This window comes from Biomphalaria glabrata, chromosome 18 (genome assembly GCF_947242115.1).
Source record: "Biomphalaria glabrata chromosome 18, xgBioGlab47.1, whole genome shotgun sequence".
Classification (NCBI taxonomy): domain Eukaryota; kingdom Metazoa; phylum Mollusca; class Gastropoda; family Planorbidae; genus Biomphalaria; species Biomphalaria glabrata.
Window position 1 is genome coordinate 23862488 of NC_074728.1, and position 19242 is coordinate 23881729.

Below are 19242 nucleotides of genomic sequence, written 5' to 3' on the forward strand. Positions count from 1 at the left end.
GTGTCTACAAAAGTTTACTTCTCGACGTTTATACAAAGTAAAAACGTTTATAAAACAGGTGTGTAACTGACTGACTGTGAGAGGGGTTAAGACGAAATCTATCTTGAGATACACTAAGCTCAAACAGTTTGACAATGAGTTGCTTCCCTTTTTGTCCCCACAACTGATTCTATTTATATTTTTAATTTTTGCTCTATGTTTTTGTTTTATTTACTGGATGACGCCTTACAATAAGGTTCCAATTTTGTTTTACTGTATCCACAATCTGTTTACATTTCGAGAAACAACAGTAAAATTCCAATAGTAGTGACCCAAGGGCCGCCCATTACTAACATATAGAGATGTCTGCAAGCGAGACATGAGAGCCTCAGGCATCAGCGAAAGTAAAAGTGGGAAAACATAGCCAAAGACCGGAGTGCATGGAGACAGACTGTGCGTGCTGGGACAACCCTTGCTGAGAACAAAAGAACTGAAGCGGCCTTAATCAAGAGGGAAAAAAGAAAGCTGCCCTGTCCGCTAGCCCTGAATCAGAGGCATACACATGTACGAATTGTGGCAAAGTCTGCCGTTCTGAACCCGTCTCAAGATTAAGCCAAAACCAGTGACTCATTTGGGCGCATCCATTGCCTTTCGAGACAAAAGGAGACATATATATATATATTCACAATATGTTTACATTTCAGGAAACAACAGTAAAATTCTAAAAGTACTACCTTAAACACCCTCCATTTTTGTTTAAATTTTATATTGCAATCTTAAGTGGAAGCCCTGTACCTCAGGAGATAAAATGGTAATCTAACGTGTGTAAGTTTATGAGTGCTATAAAGGAATATATGTTTATATCGACAGAGATAAAGAGACAGAGAGAGAGAGAGTCAGAGTAAGAGAGCAAGAGCGAGGAAGAGAGAAAGAGAGAGAGAGAGAGGGAAAGAGAGAGAGAGAAGGAGAGATAAAACAAACAAAATATAAAAAAAAAAAAAATTAATATAAAACAAAACTTATCTTTTCTTATATTATACAGACGTTACTTCAAAAAAGAAGATGATTACGTCCTACGCGTCATGCATCTGGTCATGCATGTAAGCCAATGACTTAAATTCTGCCAAGTCTCTGATTTCCCTGGCTGGCCCGGGCAACCTATTCCATGCTATAATAGCACTTGTACAAATGCTGTAAGGGAAAGAACTTAGAACTATATCTCTCAATAGTGGCTACGTTATATCCCATCTTTGTTATCAAGCATAATAATAAATTACCCATAATAAATTGACTAATCCGATACTTTTTTTTTTTAATGCATACATATTTGTTATGTACAATAAATAATTGTTTAAAATTTCAACTTGATTTGATAATGGGCGTTTAATTATCGAAGGGGACAAGACCATACATGCTTGGCTGTCTCGAGAATGGGTGAACGTATTTAATTATCTAGGCCAAGGGTTCTCAACCTGTAGGTCGCGACTCCCTTGGGGGTCGATTGACGATTTGCCAGGGGTCGCAAAGACCAGCGAAAAACTGGATTGTTTTTTTTCTATTCCTCTATTACTGTGTGTGTGTGCGGGGGGAGGGGTCGCGGCAGAGTGGTGGATTGTAAAAGGGGGTCGCCGAGCTTAAAAGGTTGAGAACCGCTGGATCTAGGCGGACGACACTTTACAAGTTCAGTAGTATCTGTGAATTTTGAAAACGTGTTGACATATTTGGGACGCTTCTCATGTCTACGTTAACAGTAATTAATTGAAATATTAAAGATATTTTTCTTGATTCAAGTGTGGTCTATGCCCAAATGAATAATTGTGCAAAGTTGATCCAAAACAAAGTTGTGGGAGAAATAACGTGAACAAACGTTTTACCCGACAGACAGAGTTGATAGAAGCTTTGTAAACAAAAACAAGGAGATTGTGAGAGTTTGAGAGAAGGAGAGAGCGTAAAAAAGAGAGTTAAGGGAAGAGAGAGAGAGAGAGAGAGAGAGAAAGAGAGATTAACATAAAGAGAAACAGTAAGAAAAATAAGAGATAAATACATATTGTTTACTGAATTCTACATTTACTTACAGGGAGACGAATGTCACACATTATACAGAGCATATACCTACATAATTACTTGCAACTCTGACCCATTTTCACTCAGAATAACGGTCACGTGATAGCTTACTGACCCCTGAGACTGGCTTCTCTGTTAATCTTAATTATTAGTTTGCGATCGATAGGTGGCCTGGAAGCTGTATACTTAACAGCGTATACTCTTTGTTTGAAGTCAGCTTTTTTTTTTTAATTTCAGACTCAGATTAAAGCTGCTCCATTGCTTCAACTGCTTAATTGACCTGTACTCTAGTTACACAATTAAAATCTAACACCTGAACTTAATGAACAGTCAACGGTGTGTAAACTCCACGCCTTTGGTTTAGACCAGTGTTTCTCAAACTATTACTAATGATGCCTCCCTAAAAAATGTTTTCCTCTTTCCACTCCTGTTTTATATTGGCTTCCTTTAGGCGTAGAACGACTCCTGGTTTCATCTCGCACACTTTTTCACATGGCTGTGGAGCCCTATTTTGGAGAGACACTCCCGTCCACATGTATTGAAGGTCAAGGTAGCTTTCGCTTTGGTGGTAGAGGAGCTGGCCATATTTCGTATGAAACGCTTTTCTTCCAGAGCTGAGGCTCATGTTTTCTCACTGTTCATAGCTTTATTGGTAACCGTCTATTCCCAACTAGTGCGGTCTAAGGCTATGTCTTCCCAATGGTCAGTATCAAAGTTTACAAATTAATATGGGATGGCGCTGTAAGTTCCTTCAAGCGTTTTCCTGAATCCATTCTCCTGGCGTCTGCAACTGAAAACAATCGTCCTAGTAAGCCTGAACGGTCCCGGGTACGCTATTCTGCCTCAACGTGGCACTCGGGTGGAAACGATTACTTGAGGAAGTAATTAGGCTAAATGAATAGCAAAATAAAACTCCTGTGGGAGTGTCCAAGAGAATGCGAGAGCTTTCCCATTGCACGGCGCGGAGTTGAAAGGGAGCTTCCACGTCCCTGTCGATAATCCATGCGGCGTTCCTCAAGGGACCGTTAGAATAATGGCGAGTCCTGCACGGTTAGCTTGGTACAACATAGGAAAATGGCGGGGGTTCCCGGTGTACTCAGCCTTCGACCATGCATTCTAGTCCATGACCCCAGAGTGCCAGATACATCGGAAATAGCAATGCTTTATATAGGCATTGACTTGGACCTCTTCCAGACAGAACGGTTCGTTCAAACAGACTTATAAGCCCACAGCTCGAAGAGCCTCGGCTCAGCTCTTTTGACTATCAAACGGCTTGAACAGTAACCTGTGACGTGGCAACAAGTTATTGGTCTCCACTTATTAGGCCTACTGATTGGTTTCGTTACAATATTACTCCTAAGTAGAAGAGTGTAGGTCAAATAAAGTGAAATTAATAAAGGGACAGGACAGGTCAACCCAGTGCCAGAGATACATATAGAAAGAATTAGCTTTACCCTGTGTCCCCACTTCTCTAGTAATTTTCAGAGTGAGTTTGCTGTGTATGATAGTTATTGAAAGCTTATCATGTTTTATTTCAACATATTCTTCTTGATTTTTTATCAGCTTAACCAACTAGTTTTCCAAAAAAAAATAATTTTTTGGCAATAATTAAAAAAAATAAATAAATTTAGGGACCTTTCAGGATAGAAGATTAAAAAATAAAGTAGCAATTATACATAAAAAACTGAACCATAATAAATAAAATTCTCAGAAAGCCACAGGGATAAATGCACATTTCTTGTTATTGAATATGCTGGGACCAATGAGTACTAATACTCCTTCTTCCCTTTAGCGCATTAAACGGGTTGCCTGTATCAGCCGAATCAGAAACCCCATGCTGAGAATTACTCCCTTAGAGCACAGAAGAGGAAGCGGGCAGTGAGTTGTAAGGTCGCCTTGTCCCCGTACAAGGACAGACCTAATGCCGCACATGGACCAGTATTCTCTCTCTCATTTCCTTGTCCCGATCGTCCCTCGTGCAAAACGCGACACTCATAAAGAATGTGGTTTACTGTTTTATCGTCCTCGATGCAGTGGCGGCACCGTGTGTCGTAGTTCTCCTTCCACCGTCCAAAGTACGCACCTTTTGGACAGTGTCCGACTCGGAACTGGGCCTATATCAGCCAGAAAATCCAACAACTTCGCAATGTTTATATCATTGATTGTGATTGGCGACTAGATTGACCTAGGGACACGAGTAGGGTGCAATTATATTGTTTGAAGGAACGTCTTTATTTTATAAGATAAGAAAAGGAAACTAAAATTCTATGGCCATATTACAAGAACTTCGGGGCTTGCAAATAACCTTCCTTCGGGGAACAGTACCAGGAAAAAGAAGAAGAGGCAGACAGAGAAAGCGATCGAAAGACATCATAAATAATGAACTTGCCTGCCATTGAAAGAGGTTCTATCCCAGGCAAAAGACAGAGAGGAATGGTGAAAGACGGATGACAAATCTTGTGTGGTGCCCCAACGGTCCAATAGGTTAAGGGGATAGGTGACGTGAGGTGAACTACTTCTGACACCAGATTAGGTCTACGCAGTTTATTGCTTGTAGCAATAATAAAAATTTAAGTGGAGGCTGTAAACATTTTAAAGAGAAGAGAGAGAGAGAGAGAGAGAGAGACAAGTGAGAGAGAGAGAGAGAGAGAGAGAGACAAGTGAGAGAGAGAGAGAGAAAGAGAGAGACAAGAGACAGAGACAGAGAGAGAGAGAGAGAAAGAGAGAGAGACAAGAGACAGACAGAGAGAGAGAGAGAGACAAGAGAGAGAGAGAGAGAGACAAGAAACAGAGAGAGAGAGAGAGAGAGACAAGAGACAGAGAGAGAGAGACAAGAGACAAAGAGTGAAAGAGAGACAAGAGACAGAGAGAGAGAGAGAGAGACAAGAGACAGAGAGAGAGAGAGACAAGAGACAGAGAGAGAGAGAGAGAGAGACAAGAGACAGAGAGAGAGAGACAGAGAGAGAGAGACAGAGAGAGAGAGACAAGAGACAGAGAGAGAGAGAGAGACAAGAGAGAGAGAGAGAGAGAGAAGAGACAGAGAGAGAGAGAGACAAGAGACAGAGAGAGAGAGAAAGAGAGAGACAAGAGACAGAGACAGAGAGAGAGAGAGAGAGAGAGAGAGACAAGAGACAGACAGAGAGAGAGAGAGAGAGACAAGAGAGAGAGAGAGAGAGACAAGAGACAGAGAGAGAGAGACAGAGAGAGAGAGACAAGAGACAGAGAGAGAGAGAGAGAGAGAGACAAGAGACAGAGAGAGAGAGAGAGCGAGAGAGAGAATGGACAAGACGTACATGTTATATCCATCAAGAACTTTTATATATATATACGTCTAAATTATATATAATAAGACTAAGACTAAGACTAAGACTGCTTTATTGATCCTTACGGAAATTCGTTGTGATTACAAGGACTCTTTTCTCATATAAAGACAACACATAAAAGTGTCTGTAAAAGCGCTGTTAGAGAGTCAACCCCTAATCTTTGTAACTTTTGTATCGCGCCTCGCAGAAAGACACACTGCGTGATCACACTCTGAGCATGTTTCTATAAGATATCGACTTAAGTCTGAATGTAACAGCTGGAAGCGATACAAAGCCCTCATTCAGTGTATGTCCCATTAGTCCCGGATATCGCTTTAAAAAAAGGGCATACAATTTATAGCTCCTTTATTCAGAAATCGTGGTGTATTTCAATTCCTAAAAAAAAAAAAGGTTAGGAATTCGCTGAAACCATTTTCGATATCGATTTAAATAGCATAATACATAAGATACGCTAAAAAACTTTGCCTCTACATCTAATCCAGGGGGTTCTCAACCTGTGGGTCGCGACCCCCTTGACGATTTGCCAGGGGTCGCCAAAGACCATTGAAAAAAATGGATTGTTATTGTCTATTCTTCTATTGCTGTGTGAGTGTGCGGGGGGGGGGGGGGTCCGCGGCTAAGTGGGGGATTGTAAAAAAGGGGTCGCCGAGCATAAAAGGTTGAGAACCGCTGATCTAATCGATATAATGTCTATGTCTTCTAAGGAACGTAAGGTAGGCGATAGATTTTGGTATCAGCGGTGTTACTGGTTCTGACAGGATGTAGGCCTATCTCTGAGTGATACTAACTACCTAAGGGTCACCCTCTCCTGTTTTTTTTGTTTTTACTAGAGATTGACTTCGATGTCTTTACGATGTTTATGTATTCAGTTGGGGAAAAAGCGTAGGTACCCAGGGGCCATGAATTCGATTCCCAGTAAAAAGAGATTAAGGACGCTACCTGACATAAGTAGGGATAAGATTTATTAAAAAAAAAACAAAAAAACTTTTGATCTATAAGTGAAAGCTAAGAAATTTAATTCTGCATGTATAAAAAAAAAAAATATAAGTTTCTTTTTAAAATACTTAACCTATCAATATCTCTCTGTTCTGTACTACAAATACATACGAAACCAAGGTTTTAGAAATCTCTACATTTGTTTAATAAGGCTGACATTTCATTAAATATTCTTCTATAAGATAAAAGCTATCAATAAAACTGGGAAAGGTTTTTAATTAAATGGAAAGAATACACAAATGTTCTATGTCTCATTTCCCAGGGAAGCCATTTATTTAGAAACTAGCCATATATTACACGTACTTCTATAATGGGCGTGATCTTTTTAAACAAATATTCTTCGTGTAAAGACGTCTCTATCGAGGATTTTTTTTTCACACATAAGTCGTCACTATAATAAATTGCAACATACGGAAGAAATTCGACTATTCTGAGATAAAAAAAATGCAGAAGAATCACAATAGCGAAGATGTTTTAAAATGTTTACTTCAAAACGTTTTGACCCAAATTGTGCATACGCGCCTCGCAAAAAGCAGTCTACAGTTGACAAGGTCTTATTAGAAGATAAAAAGACATCTCCTACTTAATATATTTTAATTTTTAAACATGTAATTATACTAAGTTACACTGAAAATAAAACTTTTTTTCGACGCCCCCTCTCCTTGTTAGTTGGTCGTTGGTTAGTCGCTTACAAACATCTAGTACAATTGAACCAATAAAGGCGTTTTATATTTTTACCGCTAAGGATAGTATAGAGGGACTTGTTATGGTCAGACAGTTACGCTGGGCAGGGCACGTATCGCGTATGGGAGACGAACGTATGCCAAAGGCAGTCTTTTTTTTTTTTTTTTTGTGAGCTAAAAGGTGGTCGACGTAACAGAGGCGCCCCACGGAAACGCTTCATAGACCAGCTTAGGCGTCAACTTTGCTTAGCTGACATAGAAGAGAGCACCTGGTTACATGCGGCCTCAGAACGAGTTAGTTGGAGTTCACTCCCAAAGGCCGCGTGATACTCAGACGCGAAAAGAAAAACTAAATCGACCACCTGCGGATAGTGGTTATGCTTGCTCTGGATGTGGCAAAATATGTAGGTCACAGCTGGGACTGCGCAGCCATGGGAAAAACTGCATTCCTCACTAATCTTCGGACTCGAAGAAAAGCCTTATAATAATATATAAACTTAAACTTTAAAATAAAGTTCTTATGTGAACAACTCAATATAGCCTAACTGTTATTACAATATTCACATACTTAACTTGAGATAGAGATGTAATATTAATAAAATATACTGATATTTAAACGAAATCTAGGTCACCACAAAACAACGTCTTTACTCTTTCATGTCTTAAGATTGTCTGCCCTTTCACATTTGCATTACGCTAATTTCATCATCCTCAAAGCATAAACACAAATCAATCGCTTAACCTCTTCTTACCGCCACCAGGAAACACACACACACACACTTCATGACACCCCTTTTTGTCAGGAAGTTGCGTCTCCCCATCCCCCAATTCAAGGTACTCGCCATCCCCACCCACATGGGAGGACCCAAAGTTTGAGAAACGCTGCATTAAAAATACTGATGATCAATAATGCAAAACAGAATAATAGTAAAAATATTCAGGGGCGTAGCTAGGAATTTTTCATCATTTGGGGGCCCGGGAGGGGCTGGACCTCTTTGGGGGCCCCTGCATTTTGCGTAATATTGAATATTTATTGTAAAAAACACTCATTTGGGGCCCCCCTCAAGTGGGGCCTGGGGGGATTTTACATTTCTCCCCCCCCCCCACCCTTGCTACGCCACTGATAATATTCCAATATTTAATACTTCACAATTTTGTAAAAATAAATCACTTAATAGAAGATAACTAGAACACACATGAACTTATTGTAGATTGATATCTACACTCTCTAATCGGCAAAAACTATTCTACTCTCAACTAACAGCCATTTCAAATAAAAGTGACAATATTTAAATGTTGACTTTGCACTTACTAGGAATTGGAGTATAGATCTAGGTCAAGCTGCATTAAACTTTCAACAAACATTCTTATTAGAAAAAGACATTAACCAACCAGTCGATGACCTCTGGAATTTCATTAAAAACCATCTTAAAAGCATTATAGAAAATCAAATACCAACTAAATACATATCAAACAAAATAAATAAATGCTGGTTTAATAATAGACTAAAGAAGCTTTGTAAACAGAAGGAAAACCTATATAGAAAATTTAAAGAAACTAATGCAGAAAGAGTTTACAAAAAGTATATAAAAATTAAACACTTAACCCAAAAAGTAAGCAGACAGCTGCAGAGTGAATACATAAACAATGTAATATCTAAAGACAACAACAAAAACCTATGGTCATACATTAAGTCTAAGAAAATGGAAACAACAGGCGTAGCGCCATTAAAAGATGAACATAATACATAATGATAATGAAACTAAAGCAAACATTCTAAACAAATACTTTGCATCGGCATTCTCAGCCCCAGGAGACAAAGACATATTACTGAATTTGAACCAAGTAGACAACATAGAAGATATAGTAGTACAAGAAAATGGAATTCAAAAACTATTAGCCAACACCAAACCAAATAAAGCTTCTGGACCTGATGGTATTCCAGCTAGATTACTCAAAGAACTAAGTAATGAGCTAGCCCCAGTGTTCAAAATACTCTTTCAGGCTTCACTTAACCAGGGCAGAGTACCAAAGGACTGGAAAGAAGCTAATGTCACCCCCCTATTTAAAAAAGGAGAAAAATCTGACCCAGGAAACTACAGACCAGTATCACTTACCAGCATTACATGTAAAATCCTAGAACACATAATATTGTTGTAACCCTGCCTTGCACCAGTGCTTGAGGTGCGCACTAGCGCACTAGTGAACGTAAACAGGAAGAGACTAGGAGAGAGATAATAACATTGCATCAGGGATTGTGAAGAGTCTGAATGTTTGGAAACTAAGAAGCCAGCTTTTGGTGCTGCCTGAAGGTTGTAGACGGGACCTGGAGCGAAGCGGGGAAGGCTGTCGTTGGTCCACATTCGGGTTGCTATCTAAAGGACTGGTAAATTAGTAGAAAGACTCTGAGGAAGCTGAAGGATACTATGTGTTTGTCCTAGTGAATAAACACCTGTATTTATCTCCTGTTACACTGTGTGTTGAGTTGCATGCCTATTCGTTGAGTGCCTAACCTAGAGTTACAACAATTGGTATCAGAAGTGGGATTTAGGCAGCTCAACGAAAGGAAACAATGACAACGCTGAGGAAGCTAGATGAACTAAGCTGTAAACAGTTAAAAGAGGAGCTCCGAGCCAGGGAGCTGAGGATCTTCTGTGCCAAAGAAAAAATGAGAGAACGCCTTCGACAAGCCTTGCTGGACGAAGATGAAGATCCGGACTCGTATCTGTTCGAAGTACAACCAGATATCAGAGAGCTCATGAATACCGTGACAGATCAGATGAACTCGTTCCAGGTACAGCTAAAAGAGGTCAACGAGCAGATCTGTACCATGATTAAACAGATAGGTATCAGTACCTCGCTGAACAAGACTGATGATACGTTTGATACCGTGATGAGCAAGACCGACGATCAGATGGCTACCATGTCGACAGGTATAAACAATCCGTTACTCAACGGAGACGCCGTTGATGGTGGCGCTGTTTATGACTGTAATAGTGAGCCGTGCAAGCTTGGCTCCTACGACAAGAATCCTAACATTTGTTGTGAAAGTACTGAGCACAGATCTGATCATGCTATCGTGATTCCTGCCTACACTCAGACGTTGAAAAATAACTGTGATGACGGGACCTCCTCAAAGGGAGAATTCGAGCACCGGAAGACCTGCCAACTAAGTATTTGTCCTGATACCAGTATCAGCAAGAGAAGCGCTGATGGTGGTACAGCAGATGGACACATAGGACGTTGTAAACGTGCCCCACAGATATGTCTTTCAGACAAGCTTAAAGATTATACCGTGTTTGACAACTTGGCCTCCTGGGGGCCCACGGCACATCGAGAAAGCCTGCTGGAGCAACGTGTAAGACAAATGGTCTTGATGACCTACGCTATGACATCCACTGCATCGCTTCTTGCCATGAGTCTGCCGTCGGTGGTAACTAAGAGAAAGGCCAGACAACGGAAACGACTTCCCCTTAACCAAAGGCAGGTCAATTGGAGCAGAAGGAGAAAGCGGTACCTGCAGAGAGCAGTGTGGATTGCTTTGTGGGGAGCACGATCAATGCAATCTGTGACTCCCACTGACCGACCTCCACCTGCACTGGCCAACCGTGAACATGTTTCTTTTCGGGACGAAAAGACTAAGGTGGGGGTAGTGTTGTAACCCTGCCTTGCACCAGTGCTTGAGGTGCGCACTAGCGCACTAGTGAACGTAAACAGGAAGAGACTAGGAGAGAGATAATAACATTGCATCAGGGATTGTGAAGAGTCTGAATGTTTGGAAACTAAGAAGCCAGCTTTTGGTGCTGCCTGAAGGTTGTAGACGGGACCTGGAGCGAAGCGGGGAAGGCTGTCGTTGGTCCACATTCGGGTTGCTATCTAAAGGACTGGTAAATTAGTAGAAAGACTCTGAGGAAGCTGAAGGATACTATGTGTTTGTCCTAGTGAATAAACACCTGTATTTATCTCCTGTTACACTGTGTGTTGAGTTGCATGCCTATTCGTTGAGTGCCTAACCTAGAGTTACAACAATATGTAGCAACATCATAAACCACTTAGACAAACATAATGTCCTCACACCATACCAACATGGCTTTAGGAAATATAGATCATGTGAAACACAACTAATAGGACTAATTGATGATTTTTCAAAAGGTTTAGATAATAGTGAACAAATAGATGCTATCTTACTAGATTTTTCTAAGGCTTTTGACAAAATTCACCACCATAGTTTGCTTAAAAAATTAAAATATTTCGGCATTAATGGTGCACTGCATCAGTGGATTAAAGACTTTCTGATAGGGAGAGAACAAACTGTAATAATAAATGGCTCTAAATCAACACCGATAACAGTAAACTCAGTTGTACCTCAAGGAACAGTCTTGGGTCCACTACTATTTTTAATTTACATAAATGATTTACCAAATTGCATTACTTCAGGAACAAAAGTCAGATTATTTGCAGACGATTGCATAATATATAGAACAATAAAAACAACACAAGACACAGATATTTTACAAAGAGAATTAGATGAATTACAGAAATGGGAATCAAATTGGAGCATGTCTTTCCACCCAGAAAAATGTCAGTTGTTAAGAGTAACAAAAAAACTAAAACAAATTAATTCCACTTATCTTATTCATGGCAAACCAGTAACACAGACTAAAAACGCAAAATACCTAGGTGTTATAATAAATGAAAAACTGTCATGGAATCCACATATTGATGAAACTACAAAAAAATCAAACAAAGCATTAGGATTTATTAAAAGAAATTTCTATAAATCAAATAAGAACATAAAACTAAAATGTTATTTAACCTTGGTTAGGCCAATAATAGAATATGCATCCTCTGTTTGGGACCCCTCAACTCAAGAAAACATTAAGAAACTAGAACAGACACAAAATAGAGCAGTGCGATTCATAACAAACGAATATTCACATTTGACTAGAGTAACACCTTTAGTAAAATCACTAAATTTAGAAAGCCTTCAGGACAGAAGGCTCAAAAGTAAAGTAGCAATAATACATAAAACACTGAACCATAATCTTCAAATACAAAAACAAAATTTAATAAAATACTCTGAAAGACACAAAGATAAAGGCACATTCCTCGTCCCATATGCTAGGACAAATTTGTACAAATACTCCTTCTTCCCTAGTGCTATTAGAGCATGGAATGGGTTGCCTGAGCTAGCCAGGAAAACCAGTGACTTGTCAGAATTTAAGTCATTGGTTAATATGCATGACTAAATGCATGACGCGTAGGACGTAATCATCTTCTTTTTTGAAGTAACGTCTGTATTATATAAGAAGAAGAAGAAGAATTAGAGGGCGCCTATTCGACTCAATACCAATATTGCAAACAGCCCGCGAAAATTCAAAGCCAGGGGGGAGTCGGCACGTACGGAAAAACCCATGGGAATACCTGCGCGCCGCTTTTTTTTTTCTTTTTAAAGTTTTCAAAATACCCCCCCCCCTCCCAAGTTTTCAAAGTATAATGGAATCATTAGGATTTAAATAAAATATTTAAGTATTTTTTTATATTTTTTTAAACCAAAAATATAAAAAAAAAGGATGTACAAATTGCAAAGTTAGTTCGGTTAAGAAAAGGAGGGTTCGTTCGGTTTGGTTCGTACCAAGCAGTTTCAAAGTTCGGGTTCGGTTCGGTTCGGTCATAAGTGAGGTTCGAGTTCGGTTCGTTCGGTTCGGGTTCGGTTCGTTTCCCATCTCTAGTCTAGATACTATTATAATAGATCTAGATCTATTATTATAAGAGTGAATTCAAGGGCTCAATAAGCTTATTTATTACTGTGTGTTAGTATATTTATTATCCTCCGTATAAAGCCTCGTGCAGCCTGTGAAATAATAATAATAATAATAATCTTTATTATCCGTAAGGAAATTTGTCTTACAATTTGTGCATAGTGTGCTTACATCGGGAGGAGGGTTGGAGAGTTGGTGTCCCGCATGGTTGGGAGACGTAGAGAATTATACATACATACATACATACACACACATACATACATACATACATACATACATACATACACATACATACATACATACATACATACATAGATACATACACACATACATACTTACATACATACATACACACATACACACACACATACACACATACACACACACACACATACACACATACATACACACATACATACACACATACATACATACACACATACATACATACATACACACACACATACACACATACATACATATATGCCTTATTGGGGCACCTGTGACATTGCTACAGCTTTTACACAACTGGAAGAACAATCTCGACCAGCAGGACTTGAACTAAATGACGACAAAATCAAGACTTCTCTAATCACAAGATGAGAAGGCCAGGCAAAAGGACAACATATTCAAACTAACAACCACCAGTTTGAAAACGTAAACATGTTTGTTTAAATATTTAGGACACATGATACTTTCCAAAGGGCACCACTACGAAAGAGTTGAAGAACGACTTGCTGCAGGCAACAGAGATTTCTTTATCACGTAACACATACGTAACTCTTTCTCTCCGTAATTATTTACAACATTCGGGTGAAATCAACGTTGGTATCGTCATTTAGGAGAGAAAGAGTTAAAAAGCAAACGTATATCTAAGAAAACAAAGGGAAACTATCCAAAAAGCAATCATAAAACCAGTAGATATAGATGCAAGTGAAAATTGGACATCGAAAAAAAATCAATAAAACAAAAAAAAAAACATCATTAAGTCTGCTAAACACCTTGGAAATGAACAATCTCAGAAAAATGAATGCTCCCATACATGGGGATACCGGATGGAGGATTCGCATCAACCAAGAAATATACCAGCTATATGAAAACCACTCCATGGTGACAGAAATAAAAATGAACAGATTACATAGGGCAGGTCGCAGAGAACAGATGAGCATAAAATTGTTCACCAGCTAAAACCAAAAGGCAGGCGCCCAAAAGGGCAGACCACGAGAACAGTGGCTTGATGACGTAGAGGCAGATCTACAACAGCTAAAATTCCGGGCATGGAGACGTAAAGCCCAGGACAGATCAGAATGGAGAGATGTGCTAAAGCAGGCAATGGTCTTCGATGGAGACGCAAAGCCCAGGATCGATCAGAATGGAGAGATGTGCTAAAGCAGGCAACGGTCTTCCATGGAGACGCAAATCACTGGATAAATCAGAATGGAGAGATGTGCTAAAGCAGGCCAGGGGCTTCCATGAGCTGTAGTGTCACTGGGATGGATATTTATCGAACTGATTGGAAAAAGTATCCACTTCTTTAAGCGCTTCGAAGACGAATTCATTTTTTTTCCCAATGCTATACACATATACCTGGGGGCGGCTTCCGTAATAAAAAAAAAATGAATATTAATATTTCTTAAAACTCGTGGTGAAAGAAAGTAGGAACCGCGATAGTCCAGGGACCACTGTACTTGTAAATAATAATAATTTAAATTTATTACAAACACAATGTAAGCATGAGGCGTCGTGATAACATGACATATGAAACTGTAAATGACAAACTGATTTTAAAAATAGTTTTGTAATTTCCTTTGAACATGTTTTTCCTACGTAAAAAATCTTCATTCACCCCCTCCCCTCTTCTAACAAATCGTAACAAATTTGTATACCCCCCTCCTTTATCCGAATTGAATATAATATGTTGTAATAAATGCGGCCCGCGTCATGAGTGCGGATCATTTCTTGGGCCCACTGGACGACACAGGTCAGGCATGCATAATTTGGTTTTAGCAAGGGAAATAATAAGCATAAAAACTTTACGCAAACACAAAAAATATTATTGTCTCCCTTATCACAGTAACGCACAATCACACGCATAGACACGTATCATAAGACTTTATAACAGAGATTCACAAAGTGGTCTATATAGACCCAAGGGGGTCTACGAGGACTTCCAAGGGGTCTACGGAAGTGAAAAAATAAATTGGAGGTCTATAAGATGTCCACGAGGGTCTACTATAATGGATTTCATTTAAGCAAGGTCGTGGCTTTATTATTTAATTATTTCAAACACAAATTCAGAATAGACCCACAAAATCTCACTTCAACATCATTTAGAGAATTTGGTGGTTTGTGAGCGTCTTACAAGATCTCTTTACTTATAGCCATATACGAGGTGTAGCGCTGTGTGAAAGCAAAGGGTTTTTTCCTCGGAGTTGACGCACGAAAATGTTTCCATGTTCGGGTATAGCTGCAAGTTTCAGAGGTTTGAATTCAGTTTTTCTTCTGCTAGGTGGGTAGTGTTAGACACCTTATTTATAGTTTAGTTATTTAGCGACGCACCATAGAAGACGCATATTGAACGGGACTAGTGACGTTTGGGATATGTTGGGTTAGAGACCGGAAAATCAGTTAGCGATATAATCCTCTAGGGTAACGACGTGTTTAGTGACAGAGACTTTTACTGTGGCCTTTTCTTAGAATAAATATATGTGAAGTTGTTCATCAGCGTTGACTACATCTCTTTACTAGTTAAAACCGATGTGTTTGTTTTGTCTGGATTGTTGATCAACTACACGGAATACACCCGAACAATAACACCCAAACGCTTGCAGAGTAATTGGTTGAAATTCAACAGTCATCCATAGTTGACCTCAAGACAGCCTGAACAAGCAACATCACAGTAGCAAGCCGAGTCTAATCAGTCCCTCCTGCTCAAAGCTAACTGGTTTATGCTCCAGTTACTCTCCTTCACCTGTTTATGAAAACAGTTCCGCGGACACAATATTTGAGCCAGACGTGAAAGATAAAAAAAAAAATAAATATACAAGAAACTACTGTTTGCGAATACTTTTACAATGATACTTAAGGCATATAAATAAATTAATTAATATTTAATGTTGAAGGACTACTTCATTGAACAACAAATTTTTATATTTAATAAAATATCCGTAGCAACGGATGATGAACCTGCTAAAAAAAACGTTTCCAGTGCGTTTGGTGATTCCAGCAATACACAATAATTGTTATTTTAATCGGTTCAGATATGAATTTCGTCAATAAAGAAGACAGATCTCTATAATTTGTTATGTAGCTTTAAATTAATTGTATTACTTTTTCACTCTTCGACTAACTACAGTTAGAAATTTGTTTTAAAAAATGGAGTTGGTGAATTTGCAAAAATGCAATATAAGTTATGAAAGCATAGCAAGCGGTCTACGAGACAAAAAGTTTGGGAACCACTGCTTAATAATAAGAGCTAGAATATCCTAGTCGTCTAGGGCCTTCGATTGGTGGAAGTCTCACTGTGACTTAGAATTAGGATAGGTCATAAGACCAGTGACCTGTACTGTACTGGCAAGTTAGTCCAGTGGTACTTTGTGGTCCCAATTATATTATCTAGGCTAATAACTATAGCCTCTAGATGTACAAAACTACTGAGACAGACAAGTAATAATTCTGAGATTTCAGTTGCAACAAAAAAAAAAGGATTTTATTTACAAACAAAAGAAAAAGATCATGGAAAATAGAAATGGCAATAAAGGCTCACAAAAGAAAATAACATAATGAAACAAAGCAAAGTAGCAAGACAGTTTCCGGTCAATATAATTAAAGAACCACCATCATAGAGGCACATTAATGTCTTATTGGATGGCTGCCTGGTCGTGCGGTTTGTGCGCTGGACTGTCGTTCGGATTTATCGACGGTCGAGGGTTCAAACCCTGCCCGCTCCCATCCCCCGTCGTCCTGCGGGAGGTTTGGACTAGGAAGTAAACTATCTTCAATTCTGAAGGAACATCCGAAACATGTAAAACAAACATTTTTATTCCGAAAAACCAAAAAGATGGTTTACAATAATATCATACATGCATAAACAATGAAATGACGTCATTCATGAGACAAACTACTGTGTCGTATCTAAACAAAAGATGCCTTTAAAAAAAACATACAGGAGAGGATAAGAGACTAAGTAGACCTATACCATTTACATAAACCAACTTAGTACTAACAAATAAATAAAGTGTACTTAGCTCATTATCGAAATACTCTTCACACAACAGTGGCACACTCCTCTTGAGTAACACAGCAATAGTACAACAACACAAGTATTAGTTAAACATTATAGAGATTTAGTTCAAACTACACTGGTCAGTTGAAAGACTTAAGAGAGAGAGAGTGGCAATTGTAAACAGTTAACAGGGACTTAAATCCAGTAATAAAGGGGACTAACTCTACTAAAAAAAATATAGGTAGCCACCCTTATTGTCCCTCTTGTCACACTCTCACAGGACTCTAAATATTTCTTTGAAGACGAAATATCGCGAAATTGTTTTTTAATTAAATTGCGTAATTTTATTTCTTCGCTGTTTATTATTTTATTTTTCTATTTCATCTGGGGGGTCCCTAAATTCACGTCGCCTAGGACCTCCACTTAACTAAGGCCGGCTCTTTCAGTAAGAGACTAAGAGTGCATTAATGTTTTGGTCAGTTCCTAAACCCAGTCTGTCTTTCAACTATCACGAATGACATTTCTATTTTTATATTACACATTGTGATAGTCTGTGGCATTTTACGTCTCGAGAGACGATCTTTTCCCTTTGCAACTTCTTGTGTGACTAAAGAGGCCAATCCTTGATACACAGCTGCGATCGCAGGGTTGGGCATATGTGATCACCAGGCGCCGTTGCATTCTCACCCTTCTTTCTGCTTCTGTTGTGTATGACATCTGCAATCTGTGACCCTTCCTTCATGCTCTCTCTCTCCATGTGGATCTATCCAGTGCTACTTTTTTCCCAGCTGCTAGTGTCGATTTTGAAGAGCTTCATGTCGCGTTTGCATACATCCGTATAACGTAAAAGTGATCTACCAGTGGCTATCCTGCCTTCTATTAGATCGCCATACAGGATGTCCTGTGGAAGTCGACCTACTGGCATTCTACGAAAGTGGCCAAGCGGGCAAAGTTGTCTGCTGCTGATAACACAGCGGATATTATAAGCTTTTTATCAATCGAGTTTCTTGTCAATTAATTCTGTTTTACATTTTTAATTAGAGACTAAAACTAAGACATTTTTTTTCAGGCTCAATGCTCTAATGCAGGGGTGGCCAACCTATGAAGCATGCGCCAAAAGTGGAACATTGCACAAATACAAGTGGCGCATTTTACCTAGAGAAAGAAATTCAAGAAAAAGCATATTCTTTTCCCCAAAAAAGATAATAACCAATTTTTTTGTAAAAAAAAAAAGTTTCACAGGAAATTTAATTAATTGGTTAATACGACGCCCAAATTGATCGAAATGTATATTACACTATTCAGACCAATAACAGAACATATTAGTGTACTATAATAGTTATACATTCTATATCTCTAAACCTCGAGATAGTAGGACTTATAAAATTTGAAGTGGCACATCTGAATCAGAAGTGATAAATTATCGCGAACGGAACTAAAAGGTTGGCCACGCTTACTGTAATGGCACTAAGGACGAACGGAGACTTATCTATGCTTATCCTAGGATTCGGGAAAATAAATTTACTTATATCTTTGTATTTTGGTAATTTATTAGCTGGTGTTTATGTATTTGTAAGTTATGGTTCTTTGTTTTATGTATTGCTACTTTAGCAATAATATTGGTCAATTCAAGGTTATTTAGCATTTTAGTTTTATGTTCCTGTTCGATTTGTAAAAAATGTTCTAATAAACCCTAAGTTTTTTGTTGTTGTTTTTTTAAGTAAATAATATTGTCAAATGTGGATTCTATGTCAAAAAATAGATATTTTGAATTTTTCTAGTCTGTGTAATCGGTACAAGTTTAATAAGATATGCAGTTTTTTAGTTGTTTATTTTTTGGGTCTCTTAATAATAAGCATTATTTTCTATGTGTAAAGATATGCTCCTATTTGATTCCCATTTCTGTAATTGATCTAATTCTCTTTGTAAAATTTCAGTATCTTGTGTTGTTCTTATTATTTTATATGAAATGTTGTACTGTAAGGCATAAATCCATGAACTCGGGGTGAACTCCCCCCTATTTTAATCTGTTCAAAGGTCGGCCTTAAACATAGGCGAACTAGGCATCCGCCTTGGGCCTCCAATGGGTGGGGGCCTAGCAAAGGACTCAAAGGCATTTTTTTTTTAGAAAAACTATTTGTGAAACATGGATAAAATTTCAAATATAGTAAACTCAGTGTCTCTATGTCTTTTAACATCGCTTTAAGTCT